Genomic DNA, 25,206 nt, shown 5'->3' on the forward strand with positions numbered 1-25,206 from the left:
TCTTTCTTCAATCTTCTTGATGTCAACAGGCTTTGATCCCAGAGTCACCCATTCAGGTCGCCCCTCTCTGCCACTCATTGGAAGTAGATTGAGTCCCATCTTATATTCTTCAGAGCACTGAGAACCATCAGAAATCACTGCCCTTGTTTCTTCATGTACTTGTTTATGGTATGTCTCCCTACCCTACCCTACAGCTTAAAGTCCCAGGAGAGCTGGGGCCTTGCCTGTACTGTCCACTGTGGCATCTCCAATCCCTAGAAGAAAGCCTAACACAAAATAGGGACTAGATAAACCATTGTTGATTGAATAATGAATGAACTTACGAAGAGTTGTCTCATCTCCTATTCAATTGGTTCTGATACCCTGTGATGTAATCAGGATAAAAAAAAAAAACAAAACTAAAACCATTTTGCTGATGAGGAAAAGGCAGTCCAGAGAGGTAGAGTGGTTCACAGTTAATAACCAACTGGTATGTCCATGATGCAGAGTGTGTGGCTGACCGATGGATGGACCCACTCCTGGCCTACACCCCTTACCTGCTGTGTGACCTTGACCAAGTCACTTAAGCTCTCAAGGCTCAGTTTCCTCCTTTAAAATCTGGACTAATAGCACCTTCCTCAAGGGTTACTAGGGAAGGAGGGGGGCTAAGGGAGATAGTTCACATATAGCACTTGGCACAATTAGTAAGCACTAAAAAAAGCACTTGGTACACAATAAACACTAAAAAAATAGCCATTCTCATTATTAATTCATATTTATTATCCATTGACCTCCATATGATAGCACCATAATTTTTATGGTAGTTTATGTATTACACTCGGTGATAATGAACTGAGAACCAAGGAGGGTGCTCGGATCTTCTGACGCAGGGCCCACCACATCCACCAGAGGCCCCGCTGCCCCTCGGCCCCAATGCCTCTGCTCTCTCTCCATACCCAGTGACCAGCAAGCCAAGGGCAGGCAGGGGTGGGTGGAGAGGGATGAGAGGGGCCCCGAAAGCAGCCTTCAGCACTCAGTCCTGCCTGCCCAGCCCCAGCAGTAATCGGGTCAGGACCCGGAGCTGCTGTCTAACACAGGGGAGCCCATTCACTGTCCCCTCAAAACCTGCCCCTCCCCCACCATGGCCTCGACAGCTTCCACGAACACTTCACTTCTGGCTGGACCAACTCCTCCCTCTGCCTCTAAGACAAAGCTAAAGACAACAATCTAACTGTGCTGGCTGGCCTGAGTCTGCACCTGTGTCTGCACCAAGGTAGACAGCAGGGAGGGGACTCACTCTGAGCATCTCGACCAATGGTGGGCACAGCTGAGGGCAGCGGGCGGTAAGTGTGCACATTCTGAGGTCTGCAGGAGCTGGCACGGCTCTGCTTGCAATGTGGCCTCGGCTGGTCAATTCCCCACCCCATTCTGCCCCATCTGTCTCCAAGGACATCAGTGTTTTATGCTCCACTATTTACCCAGCCTTGGTAAACATCTGAAGCTTTCTGCACAGGAGCTGAATGGCCTGAATCCCCCTCTACTGCCCCCATCCTGTCACCCCTTCCCAAACAAACATCCCAGCCCCTCTGGGCAGAACAACCAGACCCAGGGCTGCTGCTCCCCTCCCGGGGAACCTCTCTTCACCATGGGGTGGTAGAGAGCACAAGCTTGGAGGTAGACAGCCCTGCCCATGCTGACTGTGGGACCTCAAGCAGGCTGCTCAAACCTCTAATCAGCCACACTTAGGCTCCAGAGTCTCTAGCCAGAACAAAGAGAAAGAAGGGGTTCTACTCAGAGTAGAACACCTACCAATTACCAAGTGCCTACCATATGCCAGGCACTATTCTCTATACTCTCAGCCTCACAGCAGCCCTGTGAGACATGTGCTACTATTGTCTACATTTTGCAGAAAAGAGAACAAACAAGACAGAAAAGTTGAGCAACTTGTCCAAAGTCACACAATTAAATATGTGTCAGAACCAGGTTTGGACCCAGCAGCCTGACCCTCGAGCCTCACCTGACCACTGTATCTACGGCACCATACCCTCATTTTGCCTGATCGGTGGGCTCATGCTTCCTTCCCTCTGGCTCCATCAGAATCCTCTGGGGCAAGCATACCATGATCCACCCAGTTGCCCCCCTTCCAGGGCAGGGAGCAGGGGCAAGAAGGGCCCAGACCCAGTGCCCCTCGTGGCAGCAAGCCAGCAGGAGAGGAGGCATAGTCCCTGGGCTGGGGCCAAGGTCCTGAGGCTCTTGGTCTTTGATCAGCCCAGCCAGAAGCGTCATCTGCTGCCCCAAAGGTCAGGTGGGCCCCACTGATAAGGTCCCGCCAATGGACATGGGAGCCTCTAATGAGGGCATCATGACAGATGGGGGCCTGGCATGCCAGCTTCTCAGGCGATGCTCTCCCTCCATCAGGGGCATGGTGAAGGGCCGTGGGGAGGACCACGGGCCCCCATTAGGACCAGGTGTTCTAGGTTCCTGCCTCCACTCCCTCCCATTGCTTGGGGCATTCTATCCTGGCCCATCCTTCCTTCTGATCCTTCTTCTCCGACCACCTAGAGGCCTTGACTCTAGCTGCATGGTGATTCCCTCCCCCACCAAAGCCAGGAGGGCTGAAAGAGTGGACATTTGCATTTCCATCCTCCCTCTGCCCATCTGACAGATAAAGAATTATAGAATCACAGACTCTCACAGAATGCCACTCTTAGAAGGACTTTAGAATCATCTTGCCCATTTTTTTTTTTTTTTGTCCAGTGGTTCTCAACGGGGAGTAGGATCACCCCCTAGGGGGCATTTGGAAATGTGTGGGGTTGTTTTCGTAGTCATAATCCTAGGGGTACTATCACCATTTAATAGGCAGAGCCCGGGGATGCCAAATGTCCTGCGATTTCTAGACGATTCTGCACAGTGAAGAACTGCACCACCCAAGATGCCAATAGTGCCTCCACCACAGTTTCTATAAACGAGGAAAGTGAAGCCCAAAGAGGAAAAGCGATTCAGTCACGGTCATTAGGGAAGAAAGGAAAATTAGGAAACAATTCCATTTACAATAGCACCTAAGAGAATAAAATACCTAGGAATAAATCTAACAAGGGATATGAAGGACTCATACAATGAAAACTATAAAATACTGCTGAAAGAGATTAAAGAAGACTTAAATAAATGGAAAGATATTCCATGTTCATGGATTGGAAGACTTAATATTGTTAAGATGTTAATACTACCTAAAGTGATCTTTTTTTTTAAAGTCATCTATAGATTCATTGCAATCCTGATCAAAATTCCAACAGCCTTCTTTACAGAAATAGAAAAATCAATCTTCAACTCTGTATGGAATGGCTAGAGTCTCCGAATAGCTAAAGCAATGTTGAAAGAGAAGAACAAAGTAGGAGGACTCACACTTCCTGTTTTTAAAACATACTGTACAGCTACAGTAATCAAAACAACCCGATACTGGTATAACACTAGTGACATAGACCAATGAAGTAGAATTTAGAGTTCAGAAATAAACCCACACATCTATGGTCAACTGATTTTTGACAAGGGCACTAAGCCCATTTAACGGAGAAAAAAGAGTCTCTTCAATAAATGGTGCTGGGGAAATTGGATTTCCATATGCAGAAAACTAAAACAGGATCCAGGCCTCACACCACATTCAAAAAAAATTTCAAAATAGATTATGGACCTAAATGTGCAGACTAAACCATAGAATTCTTAGAAGAAAAAGCAGAGGCAATGCTGTCAGGCCTAGCTTTTAATAATGAATTACCTAATATAATACAGAAGCACAAACAGTGAAAGATAAAATAAACAAATGAGACTTCATAAAAATTAAAAAGTTTTGTCAATCAAAAGACTTTACCAAAAAAGTGAAAAGACAAGGTACCGACTGGGAGAGTATCTTCAGAAAGCATACATCTGAAAAAAATCTAAAAACCAAAATATATATAAAACTTTGACAACTTAACAATAAAGGACAAATAACTCAATCACAAAGTGAGCAAAAGACTTGAATAGACATTTCACCAAAGAGGATATTCAAATGGCCACCAAACACATGAAAATATGCTCAATGTCATTAGCCATCAGAGAGATGCAAATCAAGGCCACAACGAGCTATCATTTCACTCCCACTACCCAGTGAACCCAGTGCCGTCAAGTCAATTCCGACTCATAGCGACCCTATAGGACAGAGTAGAACTGCCCCACAGAGTTTCCAAGGAGCTCCCACCAGGATAACTAAAATTAAAAAAACAAAAAACCCAGAAAATAACAAATTTTGGCGAGGACGTGGAGAAATTGGAACTCTTACCTATTGCTAGTGGAAATGTAAAATGGTACAGCTGTTGTGGAAAACAGTGTGGTAGTTCCTCAAAAAACTAAAAATAGAACTACCATAAAGAAAAACCATATGACCCATCAATTCCACTCCTAGGTATATACCCAGAAGTCTTGAAAGCAGAGACTCACACAGAGACTTGTACATGATTGTTCATTGCAGCACCAGTCATAACAGCCAAAATGTGGAAACAACATAAATGCTCATCAACGGATGGATAAACAAAACATGGTATATACATACAATGGAATACTACTCAGCCAGTAGGAGAAATGAAGTCTTGATAGAGGCTATAACATGGATAAAGCCGGAAGACGTTATGCTCAGTGAAATAGGTCAAGAGCGAAAAGACAAATATTGCATAACCTCACTTACATAAAAAGACAAGAAAAGGCAAATGTATAGCGACCAAAGTTTTTTAGTGGTTACCAGGGCAGGACAGAGGGGGAAAGAAGAAAGATTAATTGTGATGTAAAATATTACAATGATTAATGGTAGGGCTGCACAGCCGATTACAGTAATTGTTGTCAGTAAGTGTACACCTGTAAAAAGTTGAACTGATAAAAGAAGTATGATAGATACATTTACAACAATGACCAGGAAAAAAACAAGTAGATGCTGAGGCTGCTTATGTATAACCAAAAACCTCATAGGATTTGATTCCTTGGTTTGGAGGTTCAGGGTCATGGTTTCATGGGACATCCCAGTTAATTGGCCTAACAACATGTTTAGTGCTTCTCTTCTACCTCCTAGTTTGTTGCGTGGTGCCTGTGTTCTTAAAAGCTTGCAAGCGGCCATCCAAGGGGCAACAATTGGTTTCTATCCACATGGATCAACAGAGGAGGGAGAGTCAAGAATGGGAGGAGGATATGGAATATACGGCTAACTGCCTCCAGGAATAACTGCCTACTTTGCCATAAGACCAGAAGAACGGGATGGTGCCCAGCTACCATTACTGAACATTTGATCAAAGATTCCATAGAAGAATCCTGATCAAAAGGGGGAAATGCAGAACAGAATTTCAAATTATCGTTGAATCCATGGGGGCTGGATGAAGCCCTGAAACTATTGCCCTGAGATAATCTTTAAACCTTAAACAAAAAAATCCCTGGAAGTCTTAAAACCAAAAAATAGTTTAGCTTAACTAGTAAAAAATGTCTGCCTTGAACATTATGCTCTTTTAAGATCTATATGGGATTAAATTGACAACAGCAGCTTGAAAGATTAAATAGGAGTTTTTTTTTTTTAGGGGGCAGTGAATTCATGCTAATGGTGGAGGAACAACTCAGAAAAGGAGAGTGAGAATGATTGTACAACTCAAAGAATGTAATTAATGTCACTAAATTATAGATGTAGAAACAGTTGAATTGGTGTATGTTTTGTTGTATATATTCTCAACAACCACAACAAAATAAATAAAACTTAAAGAAAGAAAAGACCAAGCTTGGAAAATTTGTCAGGGAACTGGGAACCATAAAAAAAGTGACACAGTAGACTTGAAAAAGAACCAAATAAAAATTCTAACACTTAAAAAAATGAAATAAGGACCATATAAGCCAGATACTGCATCGGCCAGATACCAGAAAAGCTAGATGGTGTCTGGTTACAACCGATGACTGCCCTGACTGGGACTGCAACAGAGAGGCCCTGAGGGAACAGGAGAGCAGTGGGATGCAGACTCCAAATTCTCTTAAAGAGACCAGACTTAATGGTCTGACTGAGACTAGAAGGACCCTGGGAGTTATGGTCCCCAGACCGTCTGTTAGCCCAAGACAGGAATCATTCCCAAAGCCAACTGTTCAGACAGGGATTGGACTGGACTACGGGATAGAAAAAGATACTGGTGAAGAATGAGCTTCTTGGATCAAGTAGATACATCAGACCATGTTGGCATCTCCTGTCTGGAGGGGAGATGAGAGAGCATAGGGAGTCAGAAGCCAGTTGAATGGACACGAAAATAGAGAGTGGAGGAAAAGAGTGTGCCGTCTCATTAGAGGGAGAGCAATTAGAAGTATATAGTAAGGTGAGTATAAGTTTTTGTATGAGGGACTGACTTGATTTGTAAACTTTCACTTAAAGCACAACAAAGATTTTTTTAAAAGTTTAGAAAAAAATGAAATAAGGATTTCAAGGGATAGGTTTAACAGCGGATTAGGCACAGCTTAAAAGAGATCAGAAGACATATCCAGAATGCAGTACAGAGAGGTTAAAGATGGAAAATACAGAGAAGATAATAAGAGACATGGAAAATACAGAGAATAAGAGACATAGAAAACAGAGTGAGAAGATGTACCATACTTTTAGTAGAAGTCCCAAAAGGAGAAAAGAAAAAGCATATGGCAAGGGCATTCCTCACACGAATCTACCCTGTGGGGAGTCTTTTTGCCCTTAGGCAAGGCCTGTGAACATGGCCTAGTAAGAATGTGACACATTGTGGAAAGATGAAAAATACCTGGGTTCTTGGCCATGGTAGACCAAGGGTGGGGCTGCAGGAGTGGTCCACCCTAGGTGCAGGCAATAAGGGGGTACATTGTCTGTAGAAAAATTTTTAAATTGCTAAAATAGACCAAATGTTACAAAAATTGCCACTTCATGGCAATTTTAAATTATATCAGTGATAAAATACTCTTTCCTAAAAAATCTTTTGTCGGTCTAAGTTCTAAACAAGTGCTGTGGTTACTGTCAGGTTTTCGTAATATACAAATTAGCATATTTTCATTACCCTTTAATAAACATCGTATTTTACCGACAGTTAATTTGGAAAGCTCCAATTTATTTGGTCAGCTTTTGATACACACAGACTTAGCAAGACGGTATGTTTCTAGGGTAAGCAAATTCAAAATAAAAAATGATAGTCCACTGTGTGTGGGGGAAAAAAAAAAGGCCTTGAGTTACTTCAATTCTATCATTGTATGTGACCACTTGGAGGTTTGTTTTACGTTTAAAGTTGATACTTGTGATACATAGTGTGACGTGCCCTGAGATGTGGAATGCTTTTCTTCAGCAAGAACAATTTTTAATTTGTGAACAGTCTCGTTAAAATTGACATTTCTCCTTGTTTAATTGCTATTTGTTTCAAAACTAAAGAAAATTTTAAAAAATAATTATGACATGATTATTAGTGAAAATAATTTTGTCACTTGGAGAATTCTAAGATGGCCTCCAACATTCCAGCCCTCTGGTGTGTATAATCCCCTCTCTTTGAGTGTGAAGAAGACAGTGAATTTAATGGGATATTGTTTCCATTATTAAGTTACTAATCAATTCACTTTGAGTTCATCAAAAGGGATATTATCATGGGTGGGCCTGACCTAATCAGGTGATCCTTTTAAAAGAGACACATCAGCAAGTTCTCTTCAGCTGGTCTTGAAGACCTGCCTCATATGTTCTACAGGTGCAAGGAAATGACTTTTGTCAACAACCACATGAGTTTGGAAGAATACCCTGAGTCTCAGATGCAACCCCAACACCAGGGTTGCAATCTTGTGAGACCCTGGCAGAGGACCCAGCTAGCACATGTCTGGATTTCTGACCCACAAATACTGTGAGATAATAAATCTGTGTTGTTTTAAGCCACTAAGTTTGTGGTTATTTGTTACACAGCAGTAGAAAACTAATATACATGCCTCAGCCCTCACAGTTTGTAAGAGGCAGAGCAGGGGTTAGCACAGCACAGTCCTCGCACTACATAGGAACATTATCAGTGCTTTACAGGTGCTGAAACAGAGAAATGAAGTGTCCTAACCAAGGTCACACAGTTGGTAAGTGACCGAGCTAGGCTAGAACCAAAGCCTGTTCTGCTTCAGGGCTTCCAGTGGATTTGTTCATGGATGACCCTGCAGGTGTCTCTGGTGGAGTAGATGTCCTGCCTGCTGTCATTTCCCATCCTTATAATGACTTAAAAAGACCCCTGGTGACTTCTAAGTCAATTGGCAAAATAATTCTATTATGAAAACATTCTGCATCCCACTTTGAAATGTGGCGTCTGGGGTCTTAAATGCTAACAAGTGGCCATCTAAGATGCATCAATTGGTCTCAACCCACCTGGAGCAAAGGAGAATGAAGAACATCAAGGTCACATGACAACTAAGAACCCAAGAGACAGAAAGGGCCACATGAACCAGAGACCTACATCATTCTGAGACCAGAAGAACTAGTTGGTGCCCGGCCACAATCGACGACTGCCCTGACAGGAAGCACAACAGAGAACCCCTGAGGGAGCAGGAGATCCGTGGGATGCAGACCCCAAATTCACATAAAAAGACCATACTTAATGGTCTGACTGAGACTAGAGGAATCCCGGCGGCCATGGTCCCCAAACCTTCTGTTGGCAAAGGACAGGAACCATCCCCGAAGACAACTCATCAGACATGAAAGGGACTGGTCAGCGGGTGGGAGAGAGATGCTGATGAAGAGTGAGCTAATTATATCAGGTGGACACTTGAGACTGTGTTGGCATCTCCTGTCTGGAGGGGGGATGGGAGGATAGAGAGAGTTGGAGGCTGGCAAAGTTTTCACGAAAGGAGAGACTGGAAGGGCTGACTCATTAGGGGGAGAGCAAGTGGGAGTAAGGAGTAAGATGTATATTAACTTATATGTGACAGACTGACTTGATTTGTAAACGTTCACTTGAAGCTCAATAAAAGTTAATAAAAAACATTAAAAAAAAAAAAAAAGACCCCTGGTGGTGCAACCAAAAGGTTAGTGGTTCTAAGTCAGCCAGCTGCTCCTGGGGAAAAAGACCTGATGTTCTGCCCCTGTGGGGAGTGTTAGGTGTCATCGAGTCAGTTTTCAACTCATAGTGACCCCATATGACAGTGTACAAGTGCCCCATAGGGTTTTCTAGGCTGTAATCTTTACGAGAGCAGATTGCCAGGTCTTTCTCCTGTGGAGCGGCTGGGTGGGTTCTAACCATCTACCTTTCCGCCAGCAGCCAAGTGCTTACTTAACCCTTTCTGCCACCAAGGCTCCTCCCCTAAAGATTAAAACCTGTTGCCGTGCAGTCGATTCCGACTCATAGTGACCCTATAGAACAGAGTAGAACTGCCCCATAGGGCTTCCAAGGAGCTGCTGGTGGATTCAAATTGCCGACCTTTCGGTTCGCAGCCATTTAGCAGCCAAACTCTTAACCACTGCACCACCAGGACTCCTCCCTAAAGATTAAAAAAAAAAAACAAACCAAACCCAGTGCCATGGAGTCGTTACCGACCCAGTGCCATCGAGTCGATTCTGACTCATAGCGACCCTATAGGACAGAGTAGAACTGCCCCGTAGAGTTTCCAAGGAGTGCCTGGTGGATTTGAACTGCCGACCCTTTGGTTAGCAGCCGTAGCACTTAACCACTACGCCACTAGGTTTCCCCCGCTGAAGATTAAAAAAAAAAAAGTACAGCCTAGAAAATCCTACAGGTTAGTCCTACTCTGTTGCGTGGGATCGCTATGAGTTGAAATCTGCTTGGCCCCTAACCACAACATGACTTAATGGTGATTTCTGGTGACGAGAGGAGTCCGCTGCTGAGGAGATCCTGAGAGTGGCCTTCCCCATTCCCAGACTCAGTCCCACACTGGTCGCCTAGGTGAGCGAGTGAGGACGTAGGTCCCCCAGCTATCACCTCTCTCAGCCCCGTTTATTTACTTTAGACTGAAATTTGCAAAATATTCCATTTATATGTTCGTCTACTTGTCTTTTCCCAGTCTCCCCAATAGAAAAGACCAGTCTGACATGTTGTCCTCCCAGTTCTTGGCACCGGCCCTGGCACACTTCATGGAATTTGCTGAACTGATTGTTGAGCGAAAGATGTCCCTCCCACCGGAGGCAAGGCTGAATTCTGTGATCTCGGGCCCAGGAAGCGTCTCCCTTTTTCTTCCTTTCCCACACCACTCATCAGGCTTGGTCTCTAGGACTCTAGGGAGTTTAGACAAGTCCTTTTAGAGGAGGACGTGGGGATGCAGCCCCCACCCCTGCCAGCTCTGCTCCAAATCATCCCACTCCAGCTGGCCTCTGGGCTGAGGGGCTTCCAGGACAAGAGCACCCACATTCCCGCCCCGCCAGGTGACCACCTCGCCCGGAGCCTCCCGGGTTCCCAGACACGCACCTGCGCCCTCTGCTGGCAGAAGCGGTCAAGTGTACGGAGATCCATCGCGGACAAGGCAGGAGGGAGGGGCTCCCTGGAGCTCCCATCCGGAACCCCCTGACTCTAGAAGCCGCAGGGTGTGAGAGTTGCGGTGGAGTCTGTAGTTTGGCCCGAGTCTGGCCGCAGCGCGGAGCTCCTGCCCTAAGACTGGTGGGCCTAGAGCGCCCTGACTTCAATCCTATCCACAGGATGGCAAGGCAGTCACGCGCTTTGGATGCTCTGTCTTTGCTGAGTGAGGCCTGGATTGGGGTCCCCAGACAGGGGAAGGGAGCACAGCGCTTCCACCAGGAGAGCACATTACTCAGAGTGAGGGCAGGCCAGTCCTGAGCTCCTGGCCCCATCCCATAATGTTAACAGCTAACACTCCGCAAACCAAAAACGAAACCCCTTGAGGTCGAGTCGGTCGGCTCATAGCAACCCTATAGGACAGAGTAGAACTACCCCATAGGGCTTCCAAGGAGCGCCTGGTGGATTCAAACTGCCAACCTGTTGGCTAGCAGCCAAACCCTTAACAACTACACCACCAGGGCTTCCCTGCTACTTACCTCATGCAGTCCTTCCAGCAGCCCACCGCGTGGATACTACTACCTTACAGATGAGGAAACTGAAGCACAAAGTAAGTGATGGAGACAGAATTAGAGCCCAGGTCAGCCTGCCTCTTGAAAGTCCCTGGTCATCCTATCCCCTGTAATCCTACAACCAAGAAGGCCTCCTTACCCCTTACCCCAGGTGGTCACATGTGGCTTCAAAGCCAAGGCTGGTTTTGGGGGTAGCTGAAGCTGGGGGTTGCCTGGGGTGGGAAATGGCCTGCTGTGTGGGAAAGGCCAGGCCCCAGGACCAGACAGCCTATGGGCACCTCCTGGCTGGATGGCCTTGGACAATCACTTACTCTCTCTGTGTCACTGTTTTCTTATCAGTAGAAAAGGTAATTCCTGACTTAGAAGGTGGTTGCGGGGATAAGAGATAAACGTGTGTGAAGTTCCCAGCGTAGCACCTGGGCACGGGACAGCTGTTATTATTTGTGGTGGTTTTAAAATACAAACTCTTTGATACACCTCCCTTCAAAAGATGGAGTTTGTTTCCACTCACCCTGAGTGTGGGCTGGACTTAGTGACTTGCTTGTAATGAATAGAATAAAGTGGGCACAATGGTGTACAACTTTAAAGACCGGGTACTGAAAAGTGCTATTACTTTGTCCATGCTCACTTTCTCTTGGATCACTTGCTCAGGGGAAACCAGCTGCCATGTTGTGAGGCCACTCCATGACAAGGAACTAAGGCCTCCAGTCAACAGCCACATGAGTGAACTTGGAAGCAGATCTTCCAGCCCCAGTCAAGCCTTCAGATAGCTGTAGCCCTGGCCAGCATCTTGACTGCAACCTCATGAGAGCCCCTAAGCCAGAACCACCCATCTAAGCCACTGCTGAATTCTTGACCCACAAAAACTTGTCGTTTTAAGCCACTAAGTTTATTAACCAATTTGATACTAAAAATATAACTAATACATTATTATAATAGGCATCCTTGGGCCAGGACTGCTTTGGGGTTGAACTGTCCCATCTCCTCCACAGCTGTGGTCACAAAAAGTCTTCATTGAAGAGGGTCTGGGCCCTGTGGACCTGGCCAGGATAGAAATAATAATAACAATATTTACTGAGCACTTGCCATCTGCCAGGCATTGAGCTAAGCACATTTATCTTCCTAACAAAACCTCCCCCAAGATTACAAAAGGTAAATACTATTATCATACCCATTGTGTAGATGTGAAAACTGAGGTGAAATGAGGTTGAGTAACCCACCCAAGATTATACAGGGAAGTAGTGCTGAGATTTGAATCAAGCTCCACTAGATTTCAGCACTGAGTGTTTAATCCTGAAGTGCACAGTGGCTCAAGGGCCTATTCAGAATCTCTGCCTGTCCAGGCTCACACCCAGCCCCTCACATTGCCACCACTTACTTACTCTCCTATGACAGTGACTAAGACAGGCACTGGGACAAATGCCATCCAGCCCTTTGTCCCTTAGCCAAGGCAGGCGATCTCCCAGCTGTCAGGTGAGCTCACCCCTCACCTGCCTAGTGCCTCCTTGCTGAGCACCTTCAGCTGAAAGTGCTTCGCATCATCTAGTGCAGTCCCTTCCTTCCTCACCCCCTTTTTTGATATGGAAACAGAAGCCCAGAGAGGTGAAGTGGCTTATCTAAGGACACAAAGTCACGGGGAGTCCTGAGGCCAGAACCCAGGTCTCCTGGCACCTCTCAATCCGGCCTGCACCCTGCCTTTCCCAGTGCAGACTGTAGGTTCCACCCACCCCACCCCGACACCTGGGATTGGAACCTGAGGCCATACTGCCCAGGGACCTCCACTGCCCCAGCCCCTGAGGGAGCCAGGCGGAGGGAGCTTATCTCCACCTGTGAGGCTGTGTTGTCTCACCCCACCCCCACTCCCCATCCCCTCCCTGCCAGGCAGCCTTGATTAATGAGCCGGTGATATTTTATCTCCCAGCTATGGCAGTTAGGGATCAATGGGTGGTGGCAGGGCCTGAGGAGAACACATTCTGCCCCAGAGATCAACCTGAGAGCCCCAAAGATTGGCAGGGAGCAGGAGACGAGGGGGTAAAAGGAGTCTTGCTCTCTTTCGCTCCTCATTGCGATCTTCCTCTCCTGCTTGAACCGGCTTAGCCACTGTAAAGCACCAGGATGGGCCTGGCACTTAAGAGGGGCTCAATAAATGGCAGCTGTTTTTGCTGTTGCTACTGCTGTTAGCTCTAGGAGTCCTTGGGCCGGTGTCTGTCCTGAGGTTGAACTGCCCCACCTTACTAGCCAAAGTCCCGACCACTGGACAGCCCACTCCTCCCCACTCCAACCTCAGGTTCCCCATCTATAAAATGGGCACAGGTTTGTGCTTGGAAATGGGGTTGCAGGTCTGACATTATTTTATTGAGTGACCTGAGAGTGGGCTTAGGGGTCTGTCCAGCTGTGAGGTTTGGCAAATCATTCATACTCTGGGCCTCAGTTTCCTCATCTGTAAAAGGGGTATAATAATCTCTACATTGCCCTCCACACAGGGTTATCAGGATGAGATAACTCCAGTATGTCCCACACCATACTAAAGTGTGGGCTTTGGGGTCCCACAGGGAATCAGACACCGAACTCTGACCAAGGTGTTGGCATTGATGTTGTGTTGCTGCTCACAACCCCAAAATCCAGGCTCAGCTCTGAGAGAGAAAGAATGCTGAGGCACAGACCCTCCGAGGGATAGGGCTAAAGAAGAGTGGCCAAATGTCCCACTCTTCCCAGGACAGTCCCAGTTTACTCCTATTGCCCAGGCGCAATTGTTTATAGCCCCCCTTTCACTCTCCAAAGTGTCCCAGTTTGAACAATAAGTTATATGGTCCCTAGGCTGAAGGAACAACGCTCTATCCTGCCCTCAGGGGCTGTGCAACTCCATCTAACCTTGAGCAAGTGGCCAGCTTGTCTGAAGTCAGGCAGGAAACTCTGACAGGGCCTTGAAGGGGCCCAGACTCAGAACCCCATGGCTGAGCTTTAGTCCCCACTGGAGGAGCCCAGAGGACTCCCACCAACCTCTTCCCTAATTTTTTCAAGATGCATGTCTAGTTTTAAGCATGTGATCACTATGTAACCCCATTTTAAAAACCCATTGCCATCAAGTCAACTCCGACTTATAATGACCCTATAGGACAGAGCAGAACTGCCCCACAGGGTTTCCAAGGAGCAGTTGGTGGACTGGAACTGCAGACTTTTTGGTTAGCAACAAACCTCTTAACCACTGCGCCACCAGGGCTCTGTGATCACTATGTAGAGTGGAAAAATATGAAGATGAATGAGGGAGTAAGAGGGAGGGAAAGACAGAGGGAGGGACTCTTAGATGAATAAATGCAATTAAGGAAGAATGGATGAATGAAATGAGAGGGACAAAAGAAAAACAGATGGATGGATAGGAGAGTGAGTGAATGGAAGAAAGGGAGGATGGAAGGATGTTGAAAGGGAGGGATGAAAAAATGGGTGGATGGATGGATGGATGGATGGGAGGGATGAGAAGAGATGAATGTCAAAGTCTTGCTGGCCCCCATCGTCCATCCCCTGGACAGGGCAGAGCAAACAGAGAGCCCAGCAGAAGACTCCATTACCAGAAGGTCATATGAATTGACTCTTTGAGGCCCGAGAAGCCAGTCTTCCCTCCCCCACTCCACAGACCTTCCTAGGACCACTCCTTCCCCTTGGCTCTCCTTTGCCCCTGCCCACTGCCCCTTCCCAAAGGGCAAAGGGCAGCACAGCCGAGGAAAGCTATCCGCTATCAGCCTTACTTATCCCAGCTCTGTTTATTCTGAGTCTGCAATTAACAGAGTCTCTTTCCCAGATCAATTAATAGTGGGGGGCCTGGGAAGGGCACAGGGAGCCCCATCAAGCCAGGTTACTCATTGATAAACAATGGGGAATTGATAGAGGCTCTCCCTATTCCTGCTCTGAGGTCACCCCTTCCTGACTCTCAGAGGCACCCAGGTCCCAGTTTTGGGCCCAGAAAGGCTGGTGTGGGATGGAGCTGGAAAGCCCAGCCTCAAGGTGTATAGTTCTAGGCGTGTGCAGCTGAGGCCCTGGCTCCTGGGCTACCCAGTAAGTTCCTCTACAGCTCCCAGATCAGGCTGCAAAGACTGTGCATCCTGGTGGTTAAGATCATCAGCCCGAGACAGGGACCAGACCCAGGTTCACAGACCCATCTCTTCCCACTTAGCAGCTGTGTAACTTTGGGAAAGTTACTTACTCTGAGTTATTTACTCTGAGCCTCAGTCTCCCTTCTGTATAATAGAGATGATGCTAGGACAGACCTCCATCAAAGGGCTGCTGCGAGGCTTAAATGAGTGAGCATATACAATGCACGTTCGTAGTCCCACTGCCTGGTCCTTAATGAGACCTGAAACGTGGTAGGTGTGTGTCAGCCATTAGCCAGAGCTTTGGGCTCCTTCGGGGAGCCTCAGGCACTCTTCCAACCTCTTTATTCCTGCCTTCTCCTCCTTTCCCAGGGTGTCCCCTCAAGTACCAGCAGGCACTTAGAGGTCCTGCCCCCTCATTTGTCAGAAGGATGTCAGAGGTTTCTGGTTGTCCAGTACAGTAGTCACTAGCCACATGTGGCTATTAAAAATTAACTTTATATTAATTATAGTTAAATAAAATGAATATTATTCAGGCATCAAAAGGAATGAAGCACTGATTGACGTGCTACAGTGTGGATGAACCTTGAAGAATTATGCTAAGAGGCCAACACAAAACCTCACACACTGTAGGATTCCGTTTATATGAAATATCCAGAACAGGTAAACCCACAGAGACAGAACGCAGAGTGGTGGTTGCCAGGGCCTGGGGCTGGGGAGTGGGGGGACAGAACGCAGAGTGGTGGTTGCCAGGGCCTGGGGCTGGGGAATGGGGAGCAACTGCTTAACGGGAACAGGGCTTCCTTTTGGGGTGATGAAAATGTCCTGGAACTACATAGAGGTGGTGGCTACACAACCTTGTGGATGGACTAAATACCACTGAACCGTTCACTTTAAAATGGTTATGTTCATGTTATGTGAATTTCACCTCAATTAAAGAAAATTAGGAATTCCTCAGTCGCACTGGCTACGTCTCAAGGGTCCAAAGACACACGTGGCTCGTGGCAACCACATTGGAGAGCACAGACACAGGACATTCTCACCATTGCAGAGTTTTCTGTTGGACAGCACAGACAAACTTGACCCTCAGGTAATTAAATAATGACGAGAAGACCTCTCCACACACATGATCTCGCCTGACCCTCACCCCAGAATGACATTATTATTTTCCTTTAAGAGATGGGGAAATTGGGACCCAGAGAGGAGAAGTGCAACCCCAACTTTACACAGGAAGTGGCGGGCCAGGGGCTTGCACTGGGGCCTGTAGGCATCGAATCCAAGGTCTTTTCTGCCTCCCTCAAAGATGGGCTTGGGCCCAGGAAGTCACAATCAAACTCCGCTCTGGCAGGCTGGGTCTCTCGCCCAAACCTCATTACCCCATCACCCTGACTCTTGATTTCTGATCAGATCTGGTTTCTCCTACAGGGGACCTGGAACCAGTTGAAAGCAGAGAAGGGTGTGCAAGTGTGTGGTCTGGAACTTGCAAAAACTGTGGGGAAGGGAACTTATTGCCAAGTGATTTGGAATTTTAACAAAAATTCCAGGAAGCCAGAGCAGGGTGATGGGAGTTGAGGGAAAGAATGCACCTTTCCCTGACCTCAGGTTGCCTCGTCACACACGCAGGTCAACAGGGTACAGATCTCTTTGTCTTTAGTAAGCCCTGAGCTATTTGGGGAGTCCTCTAGAGTAGGCTGGGGAGGGCAAACCTCAGACCCTTTTAGTCTTTCTGACCTAGGCACGACCTGAACTTGTTGAGCACAGGAAAAAGAACAGAACGTACAGCCAGTCAGAGCTTTGTTCAGTTCCCAGCCCCATCACTTACTGCCTGGATGATCTGAGCCTCAGTTTCCTCATCTGTGAAATGGGGACTGGTTATACATGCTTCCCTCCATTGTTGTAGGGCGAAACAAGATACTAGCTATGACTCCCAAGCACCTGATAAAGACGAGTTATCCTCACCAGGACCCCAGCTACTGTCCCCATAGGGATCTCTCCACAAGCACGAACCTCTGGGAAGTCTCAAGGCTCAAGTCCTCATTATTAATGATAATCATCATCACAGCGCTGTGGCAGACTCACTGAAGGGTCATCATGAAGTCCCAGGCTGCAGGCAGGGCTGGCTGCCCTCCTTGTACTCAGTATGTGTGTGGTGGAGTCAGGCCAATCTGGGAGATTCCCAGCTGTGTAACCTTAGGCAAGTTATTTAATCACTTCAATTTCTCATCTGTAAACTGAGGAGGGTAATAATAATACTTACCCCACAGCACTGCTGAGATATTTAAATGAGATGATAAAGCACTTAGCACAGAACCTGGACGTAGACGTGTCTGCCAACACCACCGTTAATCAGAGCCAGGCCCTGGGCTGGGTAATGGGCAAGATAAGATGGCCGTGAAACCAACTAACTACATACATCCCAAGGCGGAGGCGACAGGGAGTAGGACAGAGGGGAGAATTCTGGGCTGCATGGGATTTTCAGAAAAGAAACAGTTTTTATTTCAGCCTGAAGGAGGCCCATAGGCAGGACCTTGGAGAGACTGTGGCCAGGCCAACATGAAGACTCCCGGAGGAGGAACAGGGGAGCAGGCACAGCTGCTTCCAAGGCCAATATGTCTCCTCCTGGCCCTCAGACCCCTGGGGAGTGACATATGTTGAATCGGAATCTCTGAAGGCGACAGCCCAACAATCTAGATGTATTTTAACCAGCTCCCAAGGTGACTACTCCACAGTGTAAAGTCAGGGCACCCCTCTCCTCTGCAGGCTGCAGGGGTGCCCTGGGGAAGGCCCAAGTCAGCCAGCCTTGTCAAGGGCCCCAAGCCACATCTGCTCATTATACCTCTTAATTAAAAAAAAAAAAAAAAAATCATAGGGTATATGCAGTGGTAAGAAGCCCTGGTGGCACAACAGTTAAACACTCAGATGCTAACCCAAATGTTGGTGGTTCGAACCCATCCGTCGGCTCTGCAGGAAAAAGGTCTGGGGATCTGCTGCTGTAAAGGTTAAACCAAAAACCAAACCCAGTGCCGTCGCGTCGATTCCGACTCATAGCGTCCCTATAGGACAGGGTAGAACTGTCCCATTGAGTTTCCAAGGAGCGCCTGGCGGATTCGAACCGACGTCCCTTTAGGTTAGCAGCCGTAGCGCTCACCCACTACGCCACCAGGGTTTCCCCCTGTAAAAATTATACCCTAGAAAACTCTATAGGGCAGTTCTACTCTGTCGCAAGGGGTCGCTGAGGGTTGAAAATCGGCTCCACGGCACCTAACAACAACATGCAATGGTAAGGCGTTAACAACTGGTACAGGGCAAACACTGACCAATCACAGCAGATGTCCAGCAATCAAAACAGACACTCAACCAATTAGAATAGATACCCGGCCAATCAGAACAGAGGTCTGGCCAACCAGAACACCCAGAACAGCAGAATGCTGCACCAGCAGAATAGAAGCTCTGAAAAACGCTCCAGCTGAGAGGCCCTGGACAGAGGTCACACCGGGAAATGGCCCAGGGGCTGCAGTGGGATACGAGATTGCTCCGTGGGCAGGGCTCTGGACCCCCAGCCCAGTCTTAAACACACTTGCTCCTTTTTCATCTGGTTTATTTCTTGAGTTCCCACAAGCCACAGTATTTGAAAAAAAAAAAAAGTTTGCCCTCCTTTAAAAACAACAACGTTGGGAAGCATTGATCTATCAGTGTTTCTCAACAGGGCACTGTCAGCCTTTGGGGCAGAACAATTCTGGGTTGTATGAGGCTGTGCTGGACATTGCAGGAATTTTAGCATCCCTGCCCCCTGCCTACTAAATGCCAATAGCAATCCCAGTCATCCTGCTGACCAAACACATGGCCCACCCCAGGTGGGGGGTGGACCACTGCATCCAGTTGAGGAACGCTTCTAGCTGCTCAATGCTCCTCACTGGCAGATCAAGCCAAGTGACCAGCCCGAGACCACCCAGCAGCGGGGCTAGAGTTGAGACTAGGAGAGCTACAAGAAGAGATCCAGGACACAGACAGAAACAGGTTTCCCGGAAGTGGGCAGGAGGGGAGTAGGGGCCTTCTTCAGAGAGCTTTGTGGGGACACCCATACCCCAAACCACCAGTAGGTAAGACTACAACCAGGTCACCCCAACTGTGGCCTGAACCCTCGGCAGCCAGCACAGCACAGAAGGGCCATTCTGGGGCCAGGCAAAGAGGCCGGGACCAGCTTGGTGGCCTCAAGGGCAGGCATCCAGCAGTTCCCAGGCTGAGGCCCTGGCTCCCTCCCTTCAGAGGACAATTGCTCCATTGGCTGGGATGGGGGAGAGGAGACTCAGGCAGCTGCATCCTCACGCCACTAGCTGTGGCTTTGCCCAGCTCCTCCCCATCCTGTACCCACTCCTTAATGAAGCCATTGTTTGCCCAGGGCTCCCCCAACAGCTGGCCCCACCCCTCACACTCCTGCCCTGGCTTTCGCCTCCACAATCCTGCCCCAGGGTCCTCCCCAGGAGCTCCTGACTTCCTCTCCTGCACCCAGAGCACAAAGCCCGCTAAGGCCCCTCTGACCCACTGTCCCTTTGCTGGGCAAGTCACTTCCCCCTTCTAGCCTCTGGTTTTTATATTAACCAAATATGCATAGACTGCCAACTGACGTCGGTTCATCATGAGAGGAGTTCCGTCCTGAATTCCAGCCAAAGCAAAGAATTCTGCTGCTTATATTTACAGGCAAATGAACCATTTTGCACTGGTTTAGGGAAAAGTTGAGAATAGTTTAGGAATCTTTTGTACCACCTTCACAGACCCGGGGTGGACAAGAACCACCAGAACAGAGGATAACTTTCAGCTCAAAGGTTTCATGAATCTGGGGTGCCCAGGGCCCCATTGAGCCTGGACTTACCGAGTGGAGGCTGCATGCTCCCTGCCTCCTCTGATTGCACAAAAGTCTTTGAACATTTACACTGTGGCAGTTTTAAGCACCTTCAGGTAATTCTCATTTAATCTTCCCAACAAGGAGCCCTGGTGGTGCAATGGTTAAGCACTCAGCTGCTAACTGAAAAGTTGGCGGTTCGAACCCACCAGCAGCTCCGAAGGAGGAAGACCTGGTGATCTGCTCCTGTAAAGATTACAGCCTGGAAAACCCTATGAGCCAGCTCTACTCCGTCACATAGGGTCTATATGACTTGAAATCGACTCCAGGGCACCTAACAACAGCAATCTTCCCAACAGATCTGCAAAGAACTTCCTGTCCCTGATTGGCAGATGGGGAAACCGAGGCACAGAGTAGTGTGTCTTATCCAGTGTCCACCGCCTATAAGCGGTAGGGATGAAAGCCCAATTGTTCCTTTGAATCTGTGATTAGTACCCTTCCTTCTTTCCCACAAAGAGGGAGCTCAGAGGCACCTTTCCACCCCTACCCCCCAACCAGGAAGCTCACCCTAGCTGCAGTTTTAAGCTATTTGTGTATTTATTCATCATTGGCTTCACCTCTAGACTGTGAGCCTCCTGACGGCAGCAGTCCCACCAACTGAAGTCAAACCTGCCGCAGCCTCAGGATTTGAGTCTCACTGAAGTATCTGCTCTGGTCCTACTATCCCTTCCCCTCTCCCCTCTCCCTGTGCAAAGCAGTTTGGGTCAGTGTTCAGCGGGATGGTACTCCCACCCTCAAAGAGCACTTCTCACATGTAGCCAGGAATCCACAGGCTCTGCTTTCTGGCTGTGTGACCCTGGGCAAGTTATTGAACATCTCTCAACCTCAGTTTTCTTATATAGAATGGACAAATAAAGCCTCCCTCACAGTGCTATTGGAGTAATTGAGACCATGTATGGAAAAGCACAGATCATAATGTCAGGCACCTGGGAGGCCCTAAATAAGTATTCAAGGGAGGGAGGGAGAAAACCTAGAGGGCTGGTTCATCACTCCCTTCCCCTCAGCAAGCACAACAACTGACAGACCACCCAACTTACTCCACTCAGTTCCCACCAACTCCCCCACAGTCACATCATACCTTCCTGATCTTCTATGGGCCTCCTAAGAATTCCAAGAGTCCAAAAAACGTTAAAGGAACCTGGGCTCCAGCCTGTGCCTATCTGCCTCCAAAGACCCCCCTTTCTTCTACCACCTCCTCACACCAATGGTATCCATCCTTCCATTCAGTCAATTCATGTGACATTTATTGAGCACCGACTATGTAATTGATAGCATGCTAGGAGCAAGAGAAACCAAGATGAACAAGACAGAGCTTGCCCTTGTGGAGCTCTCAGTCCAGTGGGAAGCCAGGAATTAAGCAAATAAACACATAATTATGTAATGGCCACCATGATGAAGGCTGCCTGAGAAGAATGTTCGGGGCTCTACTAGCTTGCCCAGCGAGGAGACCAGCCTACCAAGAGCCTTGGGCAGAATTTTATCCTAAGAGCAACAGAAAGCAATTGAAGGTCTTGAGCTGAAGCACGAGGCTCTCAGGTTTGCCATTCCAAAGGACCACCGGGGCTCCTGCAGAGTGGAAAACAATGAGATGAAGGGCAGGCAGAGAGGAGGTGAGGAGATGGATTTGGGAGACATTTAGCAGCTGGAAGCTATGGAATTGGACGGTGGTCTCTGTTATGGATTGAATGGTGCCCTCCAAAAAGAAATATTGAATTTCTAAGCCCTAAAAACTGGCGGCACAGTTGTTAAGAGCTATGGCTGCTAACCAGAAGGTCAGCAGTTCAAATCCACCAGCTGCTCTTTGGAAGCTCTTTGGGGGCAGTTCTACTCTGTTTTGCCTTAAAAGAGGGCCATTTCCAGAGCAGAGAAGAAGCCCATCATCACCAAGGAAGAACAGCCAGGAGCCAACACGTCCTTTGGACCCGGGATCCCTGCGCTGAGAAGCTCCTGGAAGCAGAAGACTGAGAGAAATAGTGAGCTGTAACCCTGAAGACGGTGAGAAATCATGGCAGGAGAGACCGGCAGCAGAGACCCAGCAGCAGGAGACAGCATGGTGGGCTTCCTGGCCCACAGAGGGAGAAAGCTGAGTGCCTTTGAGGAGAGGCCTCGGGCCAGGGAGAGGTGTGCCTGCGAGCATAGTTGGGAAGAGGCTGTCCTGATGGAAGAACTGTATCCTGAGTGTCCCTAAGTCTGAACTGTAACCTGTTACTTTCCTAATAAACCCCATAATTGTGAGTATGGTCTTTGAGTTCTGTGTGGCCCTTGCAATGAATTATTGAACCCAGCAGAGAGGCTGAGAGTGCTGTGTGAGGGACGGTTGGTGTCAGAATTAGTAAAGATGGCAGAGATAGGAGGCATGTCTGGCCTCCACCTCATGGGAGTCAGCCTTGTGCTGTTGATCTTGGTTTTCCTTCCCCCTTGTGGGGTTGGAGGAGGTCAGACACTGCCCTCAGTCCGTTTTCACACACCCCATCCCACTTCCGTTTACACTTCAGAGGGCCACTCTTTAAACCGGACCAAGCCCCAGGCTTGAGACAAGCCTGGCTTCTGCTTTTGCTCCCCAAGCCACATGGTATCCAGGACAACCCAGGGAGCTTGTCAGTGCCCAGACTCAGAAGGCAGGACTACCACTCACCTCCCAGCCACTTGATTCAGCCACCAATGAGCCCAGCTCAAGCCCCTCTATGTGCCCAGCGATCCTGAGGGGCCTTCCTGAACTGCTGACCAGAGCCTACACTACTCAGGCAGGCCCTGCACAGCCTGCGGCCTCGGCCCTCGGGACAGATGGTGACTTTGCAATTGACAACGCTAAAGGACTGGACCAAGGAGTCCCGGTGGTGCAGTGGTAAAGTGCTCGCTTGCTTCTCAGCTGGCAACCAAAAGGTGGGCAGTTTGAACCCACCAGCAGCTCCATGGGAGAAAAGAGCTGCTCCCATGAAGATTACAGCCTAGGAAACCCTATAGGAAAGTTCTACTCTGTCACACTGGGTCCCTGTGAGCCGGAATCAATTCGATGGCACACAACAACAAAGGACTGGAAAGTAAAACAGTGTGGTACTCACAGTAGGAAGAGCACTGGACTGGGAGTCAGAAACGCCGAGTTTAGTTCCCTCTCACAGGAAACGGTGGGGCAGGGTGGTGCGGGGGACAGCAGGTCCCTGCCAGAACTGAGACTTCCCCTGATGACACAGACCACTCACTCTGGGCTTTTTGCTGAGTACTCGATGGCAGCTGCTAGGAAGACTGGTGTCCCCGCAGGGGAGCACTGAGAGCGTACAAGGCACATCATTCCAGGAGACTCTGAAATAACGACAAGACTTAGCCTCACCACTTCACTTGTGGGTTTTTTGCAAAAAAATACTGAGAAAATTGGCATTGTTTTACATTTTTGCAAATCTGTTTAATGTCTAGCCTAATAAAAGACACCAAACTCTCACATCTACTTTTGCGTTCAATCTGTTGCAATACATTGTTTTGGTTAAAGTGTAGGAAGAAAATTTGGCTTGCACAGAAATCTAGTTGGAACAGGAAGGAGTATTTTGATAGCCTTTTCAGAGAATTGTGGATATTCTTCTTTGATATTAGCCCAAAAATTGACACACAGTAGTTTCTGAAATGTCAGTTATGGTATAGAACCTGAAACCATATCAAATAAGCTTTTCTTACTCTGTCACTTAAAATTTATTGATCTATCTTGTACTTTGAATAGATCTTTGAATAACGTACCATTTTGACCTGGTAGACCCCCTGAAAGGGTCTCAGAACCCCAGGGGAACCCTGATCACACCTTGAAAACCACTGAAGTAAACAATAAAAAAAGTAAGGAATTGTAAAATTTTATAACATAATTAACAAGTTTAATCTAAGAGGTATCTATATAGGAACTTGCTCACAAAAAAAACCCATGAATACATATGCTTTCAAACAACTGTTTTCCTCCATCAGGTGGGGGACATGTATGCCCAGACAGACTGTAGACACTGCAAGATGGACAGATGCCTGGCCCACCAGGTGTTCCACCCAGCTGCCTAGGCCCTAGGTCAGCCTCGTCGGAAAGAGGCACCACATCAGAGGAGAGAGCAGCAGTCTCCCAGCTCGGCCAGCCGCAGAGCCTGGTAGCCACCTGGCCACAGAGGGAGCAGCCCTCACTGGGCTCCATGTCTGTGAAGGGCTTCCCTCCTTGCTCTCATCATGGGTCCTATGTCAGGGAGCCTCAGGGGTCCTCAAGACAGAATGGCCAGGTAAAGACTGCCCATCCCCTTCTTCCAGCCTGGCGCCACTGCTCCGTGGAGCCCCTGGGGCTGCCAGGTACAGACTCACCCGGCTCCTGGGCTGTGTGCCCTTCTTCTACTAACCAGCAGCAGGAACAATACCCTGCTCTGTCCAGACCCTGCCCTAGGAGGCCAAGAACACACAGCTGACAAGCTGCCCAGGGAGCCAACATCTTGCACTACCACCTGGGTGGCTCCAACGCCCCCTTCCGTGCCCAAGGCCACACCTCCCCTGGAGGACAGAAGCCCTGCCAAGCCCAGGGAGGGGAACTGAGGAGGCCTGGAGTTCACGGAACAGAATTGTTGCTTAGTTCCCCAAACCCAGAGCCCTGGCTGGCCAAGACATCTGAGGGGGCTTTCAGGACATACACCCCACTTCTACCCCAAGGTCACACACCCCTTGGGGATCTAGCATCCCTAAACTAAACACCAAACCTGTTGCTGTGGAGTCCGTTCCGACTCATGGTGACCGCATGTGTTGCAGAGTAGAACTGTTCCATAGGGTTTTCTGGCTGTAACCTTTACAGAGGCAGATTGCCAGGGCTTTCTTCCATAGCCTTGCTGGATGGGTTCAAACCACCAACTTTTAGGTTAGGTGTTGTTGTTAGGTGTCATCAAGTCAATTCCAACTCATAGCTACCCCATGTGACAGAAGAGTTTTATAGGCTATAATCTTTACCGGAGCAGATCGCCAGGTCTTTTCCCGAGTGGAGCCTCTGGTTGGGTTCGAACCACCTAGCAGCCAAGCACTTAACTGTTGTGCCACCAGGACTCCTCACTTTAGGTTAGTAGTTATAAAATGTCTTGGCATTGGACCTCGCCTAAGTTCAGGGGGCGAGAGAATGGATAATCACCATCAGTGTCAGCCCAAAGCTGATTCCTATGAGGTGGAGGTCAGACATACCTCCACTCTCCAAC

At 48.2% G+C, this 25,206-nt stretch overlaps 1 protein-coding gene across 2 annotated transcripts in view; it reads right to left on the reverse strand.

Annotated features, from left to right (window-relative positions):
• Positions 1–11,916: 11,916 nt before the first annotated feature.
• ZFYVE27 (zinc finger FYVE-type containing 27) overlaps positions 11,917–25,206 on the reverse strand; it is a 55,409-nt gene continuing 42,119 nt past the window's right edge. Inside the window, exons 12-13 of one of the 2 annotated variants that reach the window (XR_010318087.1) lie at positions 23,080–23,317; positions 11,917–12,072 (exon numbers count right to left, since the gene is read on the reverse strand). The gene's annotated coding sequence lies outside the window, so the exon portion shown is untranslated. The remainder of the gene's footprint in view (positions 12,073–23,079; positions 23,318–25,206) is intronic. The other variant, XR_010318088.1, reaches the window with a different exon arrangement.

The sequence above is a fragment of the Loxodonta africana genome, chromosome 16 (genome assembly GCF_030014295.1).
Source record: "Loxodonta africana isolate mLoxAfr1 chromosome 16, mLoxAfr1.hap2, whole genome shotgun sequence".
Classification (NCBI taxonomy): domain Eukaryota; kingdom Metazoa; phylum Chordata; class Mammalia; order Proboscidea; family Elephantidae; genus Loxodonta; species Loxodonta africana.